At 33.8% G+C, this 10,000-nt stretch overlaps 1 protein-coding gene across 1 annotated transcript in view; it reads right to left on the bottom strand.

Annotated features, from left to right (window-relative positions):
• The window catches only part of LOC136826938 (uncharacterized), a 790,974-nt gene that overhangs the window by 609,208 nt on the left and 171,766 nt on the right, over nucleotides 1–10,000 (bottom strand).

Here is a 10,000-nt window from a genome sequence, read left to right as displayed (position 1 = left end):
TAACATACGCACCCTGTTCCTAAGAAAGTGCCCCACCCTCCCTCCCTCCCTACCTCTCTCCCTCCCCCTCCCTCCCTGCCAGGCCGCCCCAAGACAAAACCAGACCTAAGGAACATATTCGTAAGATGTATTATCATGCCCTGAGGCATGTCCCTGGAGCACATCCAAGTCTGCATGATATCTGAGCACTGAGGAGGATCTTCAAAAGAAGTAAGGCTTGCATAACGTTGCTGGCTGAATCTCAAGGAGGAATTATTATGCATTTTATTGTGAATATATTCTTGCGGTCTGTTCTCCGTTGTAATATACTCTTCCATTTCTTTTTCCGTGCAGGCTGTCAGTTCCGTGTAGATAAATTCAGATGTTTGCGAACGTTGTTTTCCTATGAGTGCCGTTGAATATCGTTAGTTTGACAGTAAGGGGGAATGCATGGAGCTCTATAATAATAATAATAATAATAATAATAATAATAATAATAATAATAATAATAATAATAATAATGTTTAATTCCCTTTTCCGATAAGTGATGCACTTCATATCACGGAGATTTATCTCGATTAAAACAACAACTATGATTAATAATAATAATAATAATAATAATAATAATAATAATAATAATAATAATAATAATAATAATAATAAAGTTCCATCCCGTTTTCCTATAAGTGGCGCAGTTCTTATCAGGGGCAAATATACACAGAAACTCAAACAATGCATAATCCTCAACACACACACACACACACACACAGATATCAGAATGCAGCTGTTAATTTCCCCCCAACCCCTGAAAAAAAAAAAATATCGTCACCCATCGCCAAGTCGTCAGATTTTATTCATTTATGGGAAAATGAGACCCGCGGATGTACAGATCTTCGGATCTTCGAGCTGGCGCTGACGCACTGTTCACCAAATACCGATTTCTTCGTATTCCCTTTGAGTCTATTGTCGCTCAAGGGAGTATTTATATTCATTCTTTACTGTCCTCCTTTTCCTTTATTATTTTATTAATCTTGCTTTCCGTATCTCTCAGGTAGCTACTTCGTTGTATCTGCATCCTGGTTCTTTTCGCGTCTCCTAAGGTCTTATCAAACCTATATAGAAATCCTTGCGCACATTCCAATGTTTCTGCTGATTTGGAGATATATATACTCGTATATATATTAACTGGTAGATATGATATTAATGTAGATGCAAAAATATCAATGTAGAAACATATATATATATATATATATATATATATATATATATATATATATATATATATATAATTATATATATGTGTGTATAAATATATATATATATATATATATATATATATATATATATATATATATATATATATATAATTATATATATCTACTTGACCATGTACAGTAGTAATACACACAACAGTACACAAAGTACAAACAATATATCTGATAATGCTATTTATTCATGCTTGCCTTTCCACTTATTAAATGTTGTCTGCTCTCTTTCAAAACCAACTTGGAAGAGGGAACTTATATTTAGATATATTATTAAGGCAATAATTCAGTTCTTCAATCAACATCGCCGTAATTACCTGCCGATCCATTTTAGTGGTACTTTAGAATAGAATAAAAGGAGTTCTGTTTACAAACAAAGAATCTTAAGTTCTCACGATTGAAATTTCGCCGACTCGAAACTGCTAATGAGAATTTTACAATAACATGAATTAAGCTGTACAGTCAAAATATTACATAATCAAGCACAGTAGCTTACAGGATAAAAAAAACGTATTATCTGCTCATTTTTCAAAACAAATAAATTTTGAACAATGATATTTTCAACACTGGCAAGAAAAATGTGTACACTTAGATGTATGTGAGTGTAAATAAGTGCCATATGGACACGTACACTTCTCTCTCTCTCTCTCTCTCTCTCTCTCTCTCTCTCTCTCTCTCTCTCTCTCTCTCTCTCTCTCTCCTTTATGTTCATGTGCATGGATTAAAATCTTTTATTTTAATTCCACATTTCTTGATCTGCACATTGCTCCAAAATTCGCTCTCCACTTTACTGATCAAGTAATAGGTGCCCATTTATTAAACAATATATATATATATATATATATATATATATATATATATATATATATATATATATATATATATATATATATATATATATATATATATATATATATATATATATATATATATATATATATATATATATATATATATATATATATATATATATATATATATATATATATATATATATATATATATATATATATATATATAGTGTGTGTGTGTGTGTGTGTGTGGAAGTCACGCCTTAAGACTGCCAAACGACAATTCTGCTTTCACCGCAAACCGCCGCTTTCAGATTCCCAAAGCCAAAGAACCGCCCATCATTCTCAGAGTAAGAACAAAGCCGACGATCGGGCGTCTGTCTGCTGGGCAGTGATAATATGGCCGCGTTCCTTTCCATTATGATACGTCGAAATGGAAAATATAAATAAAATAGAAAATGAAGCTTTTTCATTTTGAACCGGAAATGCTTCATAAAATATCCTGAAAATCTAATTTCCTTTACCAATGAATAAACTTTTTTTTTTATCTTTATGCTATTCAGGGAACGCACTGCTTTAACGAAACGAAAATGCAAAATGACCACGGCTAGAGTACCACGCTAAAACCCGTATCACAGCATCAAAAACAATATTCTTATGAACCTGCAACTGATGAACGGAAAAAGGAAAGGCGGGGGCGGGGGTGGAGGGGGATATGGCTACTGCTATTATTACTTGTTTATGTAGCGGAGATGAATGCTGTCGGAAAGGTTATAAATTTTTATCTTTTTTTTTTTACCTTTACTGTAACTGTTGCCTTCGTTTCAGGAAAGCTGTTATAACTATTTTTGCATAATTATGAAGTTCATAACCATAGACACCTCTGTAGTAAAATTCATTGCAGTCACATTCCATCGAAGTCCAAAAGAAGTAACGAATACCTAAGAGGAACGGATACTTAAAACGAATATATCACTGATAATGGGTTTTAGTAAGCCAGGTTTCCTTATATCTTACTCTAATAATCAACTGATGTTTTTTTTTAGACAATACAGATTCTTTTCAGTTGTTCAAAGAAATTTCTCAGTATTCTTCGACCATAAATTTAATCTAAAATAATGTAGAAACACAAATATGGGCTCTAAGAAGTTACATGAATTGCTTATAGTAACATTACGGAGCCGCTAAATCACCCCAAATATTTAAGATTGTCCCGCAGGTGCGGTAAACAGCAGACTCTGGTCGAAACAACACCGAACAGTTCTAAAAATAGACAGATTTCTCTTTACTCGATAAACTTCACTTGAAACCCATTAATAATTGCAATAACCTATTACTTCTCCAAGTCTCTATATTCTTTTAATCTGAGGGCAGTGGAGAAACTAATTTACTTTTTTATCACATGGGGTCGGACATGACTCTCAAGTTCTCCTAACCGCAGGCTGTTGAATCCGATAAGCTATAGCATGTCCAAGTCTGGCACAGGCTTGGAAGACACAAGTATAAAGAGGTGAAAGGAACTTGAGTAGGGTAACACATAAGGACGCTCAGGTGAGGAGCATGAAAAATTGTTATGGTTTGGGAAAACAGAGGCTAGAGATGATTTCTTAATCTTTACTGGTTGACGATTCTTCCTTCCTCATTCATTTTAAGCTAGGTAACTATTAGTCGACTCTGCTGTACTACACAGAACATCACCTTTTCTGAGGCTAATTCCACTGCGGCCTTCCTACAAAGACTGTATTCCTCAAGGTACAACTGTCTCCCTTAAATAAACAAAAACCAACTTCTTATCCCGAAATAAGGGGGGTCCTCAGGAGAGTTTGTCCAGTGATTCTAATGAAAACACAATTTGATATGATTTTGAGTTTTATTATAGCATCACGGAAACTCATATTTCTCTCACAGGTGAATTCTCGAATTCTATATGGTATCATGTAATTCATATAAAAACCCTACTGGAAAATCATAAAAACCCCACGATTCAATATCAAGGAGGAGTTTTACTTGGGTACAAACTTAATGGCTCAATAGAAACCAAATAACAATATCAAACTATTCATCACGATATAAAACCCTACTAAAATCCGACAAACATTTCTTTCGATTCATTCAGGGGAACTAAATATAAAACAAACAAGGTCGTAAAACAATATAAATGGCCCAGAGAGACATATTTACGTCTTTATTATCTGTGAAGGGAAAAAAAAAATAACAACAACATCAAAAGACCAGAAATCTATTGGAGAAAAGCGACTGGGGAACAAGACATCATTAGGGGGTACCGCTGGTGGGCTTCGCTGGACACTACTACAAGGCACGCCAATAAAATGATGGGCCTCTTCGCCTCGTTTTGTCTTATGCTTCAGTTCTGCTTTATTATTATTATTATTATTATTATTATTATTATTATTATTATTATTATTAGCTGTATTTGTTGTAATGGAGTTGTCATTTTTACTGTCGCAAAGCCTTTCATTCACAGCTATGAATAACGAATTCTTCAAGATTTATTTGTCCAAAACTTCCAGATCACCAGTCCATAAAATAAATGTAAATCATGTCTAATTTACCAAAGACAGTTCAGTTAATAGTATCTCTCTCTCTCTCTCTCTCTCTCTCTCTCTCTCTCTCTCTCTCTCTCTCTCTCTCTCTCTGTAAAACAACTTTAGAACATCTCACAGAAACTATATAAGTGGTCTAGATAATTTTGACAAATCTGGCCTCAGCTATATGCAGTTTTTTAAATGTAATACATATTTTCTTTTTCAAATTTCTCTCTCTCTCTCTCTCTCTCTCTCTCTCTCTCTCTCTCTCTCTCTCTCTCTCTCTCTCTCTCAGTAGACTTTATGACATATGAAACGGGGTCTGAGTAGGCTACTGTCATATGTACTGTTTTCTCTGTCTGTATGTTTGTCTGTTTGTATCTCTAGGCTTGTCAGTGTGTGTGTGTCTGTGTGTGTGTGTGTGTGTGTGTGTTAATGTGGCAAACAGTAAATACGTGTCGCCGTTGCCATTCGAAGAGTCATTTGTTTGGCGACGGCCGTGTCGATGTCAACGGCTTCACGCACGTGTTACGGCGTCGAGTGTCAACCTACCTTTGTATCGGCCCGCCGGACGGATCAATTTGGCATTGTCAAGTCATGCACGAAAACTTATTACGGAGGTGAATGATGGTGCATAGCGTCAATGGCCCCATTACCGCGATTTATTAGATTAATTCATAACACGTATGGTTTGAACTTTATGGTATTGTGTTCACGTCATCGAATTATGTTTTGTGCGTGTAAAGTTTTGTTTTTTTCTGTCCCATTAGCATTGTGTGTATGTTTGTGTGTTGGGGATGGGGGGGGGGAGATGAGACTGCGTTGTGTGTGTTGGATATGAGCTTTGTGGCTTTATTTTGACGTTCTATATTTTGTGTGAAAGGACTCCCTCTCTTTTGGATTTTTTGTGTCTCGAGTATTTTGTCTTTGTGGCATTGGGTTAATATTTCCAAATCATTCTGTGTGTGTACAGATTCTTCCACTTCCATTACTATTCAGAGTGTGTGTGCGTGTATGCGTGCGTCTGTGCGACCCCTCTCACAGGTGATTAATCACGGTAGTGTTTGTAACAGAACCCACCAGCCAATTTCGTAAATTAGTTACGCCGTGTATTCTTTGCCCTTTGAAGAAAGTGTTCTCGTGGCTGAGAAGAAAATAATTGAAATGTATTTGCAATAAATGTCAATGGGAGCATAGCATGCGTAATTGAAATGTACATGGCAAATGTGTCATTAGATTAAATGTAAAAATTACTTGGACAAATAAAAAAAAATACTTGGTCACGCTGTCTTCTATTAGAGAGAGAGAGAGAGAGAGAGAGAGAGAGAGAGAGAGAGAGAGAGAGAGAGAGAGAGAGAGAGAGAGAGACCATACCAGAAATACAGACCGGACCTTGCTAGGTTAATAACTGATCTCTTCTTTCTCTATTTCCCATTACCTTCAGTTACTTCTTTCTAATGAACACCATATTATTTGCAAACTTGAATTTCAAGTCAATGGCTCCTGTGGGTTTGTTTCATATAGATAAGGTCCATCTTCTGAATAATAATAATAATAATAATAATAATAATAATAATAATAATAATAATAATAATAATAATAATAATAGAGTTGGACAGGGAAGGAGAGATAGCACAGAGTTCTACTAAAGGCAGGCATACGTGGAATAACCTATGACCTCCGAAAAAGAAAAGTACTTGTAAAACATCCCAAAACTGAAAATCGTATGATGACGCCAAATGCCACACCATGCGGCGAATTTGTATCAAATTAATACACTTCGAAATGGGAAACGAAGACGGCTGCTAAAAATGGCCCTCTGCAGCCCTGTCATGATACATATTAATCGGCATGTTTAACATTCCACGGATCCGTGACAACGAAGGTATTCTTGCCCGAACGGACCTCGATTTATCAGAACTCGACCATCGCTGGGGATACCTATGGGACCCCTTCCCACCCAGCCCCCACCCCACCCCTTCCCCCACCATAAACCCCCTTCCCTGACATGACCCTACGTGCCCCCTCTAAATCCGCCTTCCTTTCGGGAAACGCGTTGCTTTAAAAAAAAAAAAAAAAAAGACATTTTTCTCTCCCCGTGGAATGCTGCCCAAATATCGGACGGGACATAATTCAAGAATGGTGTTTCCAATGATTTCAACTTAAATCACTCCAACATAAAGTGGGGTTTATTGACAATAATGGGGGCATGGATAGAAATATAAAAGGCAGAATTTACTGTCGCTGGCATTTAGCTAATTGCTGCTATTATGGAAAAGTGCAGTGATATAAATATGGAAGCGATCCTGATTAAAAAAAAAAAAAATACAACAGATAGCAAAAAAAAAAAAACTATTATGTCGCGTATATATTGATAATCTTCCCAAAACGATTAAAAATCAATGGTGCACCTTATTAAATACTTTATTAATTTTGCATTAATCATTTCAACAAGGCGATTCTTTAGCATATACATCCAGGAATCTAATTCACATAACCCTCGGTCTTTCTCAAGAATTAGGTTTCGATAAATTTCATTCTGATTATCTTTTTGAATTAGTGCCAGTAGTACGGCCATATATGAGCTGAAAGATTATGGCAAGAAATGAAAAGACAATCTCTCTCTCTCTCTCTCTCTCTCTCTCTCTCTCTCTAATATATATATATATATATATATACAGTATATATATATATATATATATATATATATAATATATATATATATATATATATATATATATATATATACACACACATATATATATATATATATATATATATACATATACATATATATATATATATATATATATATATATATATATATATATATATAGTACATTATATATAGATATATATTTATATTATTATTACTTGATGCCACAGGAAATCTAAAGACAAAAACGACATACTGTGCAGTATCTTTCTTGTATTTTACACATCTTGTGCCCGAAACAGGTATAAAATACAAAAGAGTGCATGAAGCCATGTCATCTTTTCTAAATTGTCATATATATATATATATATATATATATATATATATATATATATATATATATATATATATATATATATAATGTAATTTTTATGCTTGTATGCATATATATATATATATATACCGTATGTATGTATACTAAGTAACAGGGTGGCTCCAAATAAATAAACAGCGGTCACTACCACATTCATAATTTGACTACTGATTCGTGGATGAACCCCCTGTGCAAAAAATGTTATTTTCCCCACGACGGGGAGGTCCCATAGTGTATTAACCTCCTTGTCACTTGCTCTTCTAAAATTCAAACACAAACACACACATACATATATATATATATATATATATATATATATATATATATATGTGTGTGTGTGTGTGTGTGTGTGTGTATGTGTGTGATAATGTGTATGTGTGTGTGGTTATTCCTTTTTGCAGTTTCACATAAAATATACCTTCGTACAAGATCACATCAACATGGTAAACGATCTATATGTTCATCGACCTTACTATCCCATAAAAATATTTATCCCTTGTCCTTTATATAAAACACGCCAGCACATCATAACAAACAATTCCGTTTCCATAGAAAGCAGATTAAGGCATTAACACACTGCAGACTGATACGAAACGCCTAGTCCACTTTTGGAAGAAACTCGGCCAACAAATTATTAATCAAGCCACTTGGAAAAGCTTACTGACACCAAAGACCGGACCAGTTAGCTGAATAATTGAAGGAGATGGAAGAAAAACGCCATCATGCAAATGGGATGTGAATGAGGCAATTAACCCGTGTTAATGCAGTGACCACCAATACCTTCATTGTTCCTCAATGGCGTGATTGGCCTCGTTGCGTGTTTCTCGAGCTGTCATTAATGATTAAAAGGCACTCTTTCTGATCACACCTGAGCACATTCGTGTCATTTAAATTCTTTTCGCCTCGAAGTAGATGACTAATTTGTTCGGTTCTATTCAGGTACCCGGAGTTTCTTTTCCGCCTCGGGTTATAACCGTATTTTACAAGACTGCGTACTAAAATTCGGCCGATTACTTTCGTCTCATTGTGTATTTTCGCAAGATATGATTGCTTCACGCATATACCCTTAGCTTCATAGTTGATTATTCGACATCTAAAAAAACAGTTTAAAAAATGCAGTAAATTTGAATAAAATTTCTTCCAATGGCGACTTAATAGCTGATTTCTTGACATTATAAAATTCACAATTTAAAAAGTAAAGTAAATTTCAAAGAAATTTTCTTCCAACGGCGACCAATAATTGATTACTTGGCGTATAAAAAACATGATTTAAAAAAATATTGTACAAATGAGCCAAATTCTCTCCTAAAGAAATATCATTCGAATGGAATTCAGTCTGAAAAAAAAAAAATTACACCAGAAGCTCGACTTTCATACATAAAAGTAATCCAGACAGCTGCTCATCTTCAAGCAGCATTTTTAACAAAGAAACTATCCTCACGTGCATTTTTTCTTTAGATTCTCCAAAACCTCCACTTGCTACATGAATCTTAATCCTTTCAGAGGAGTGAATTCCGGTTTTTTTTTCTTAGAAACACGTAAAAAACGAATCGGTATTCTATCATTCGTGACTCGGATATACACGAGGCTATCGAAGCCATACAAGATGATTTTTGGACTTATGCTGGCTAATGAAGCAATTGTAGTTCAATATGGAACATTCATAAACACTAACTGACCAGGTCAAAATCACAGCAGTGAAGTTAGTACTGAAAACTGAGCTTCCGAACGTAACTAAATTTTCATAGTAAATATAATAAGCATGAAGACATCACATTAAGGTCTATAAATAAAAGAGGCTACATTTAATGCTTAGTTGCATAAGGATGTATAAGTAAAAATTTATTGTTTTTATAAACAAAAAAAAATTATACGAGAATCGTATCGGATACAAAAGCTAAAGTAAAGTGAATGAAACCATAAAAACTGACAAATACACACGTACATACCACAGACAAATTCCGTTCACAGCCTTTTCATTAATTGAACAGAAAATTATTCACATTTAATAACTAATTTCTAGGCTTTTCTTCTAACCACATTGTTTATTAAAAATTTATTCAAGATACGTAAAGTATACACACACACACACGCATACACACACAAACATATATATATATATATATATATATATATATATATATATATATATATATATATATATATATATATATATAATAAAAATGTTACAATAATTCACATATCTGTATTTATACAGAAATATATAAACATATGTATAAATATTTATATGTACGTATACACATATATTACATACAAGTATGTATGAACGTATGTATGTATGTATATATATGGTGTGTTTGTGTATGTATATATATATATATATATATATATATATATATATATATATATATATATATATATATATATAT

Source organism: Macrobrachium rosenbergii, chromosome 41 (genome assembly GCF_040412425.1).
Source record: "Macrobrachium rosenbergii isolate ZJJX-2024 chromosome 41, ASM4041242v1, whole genome shotgun sequence".
Lineage (NCBI taxonomy): Eukaryota > Metazoa > Arthropoda > Malacostraca > Decapoda > Palaemonidae > Macrobrachium > Macrobrachium rosenbergii.
Note: the sequence above shows the minus strand (reverse complement) of the source record. Positions and strands in the feature narration are given on the sequence as shown.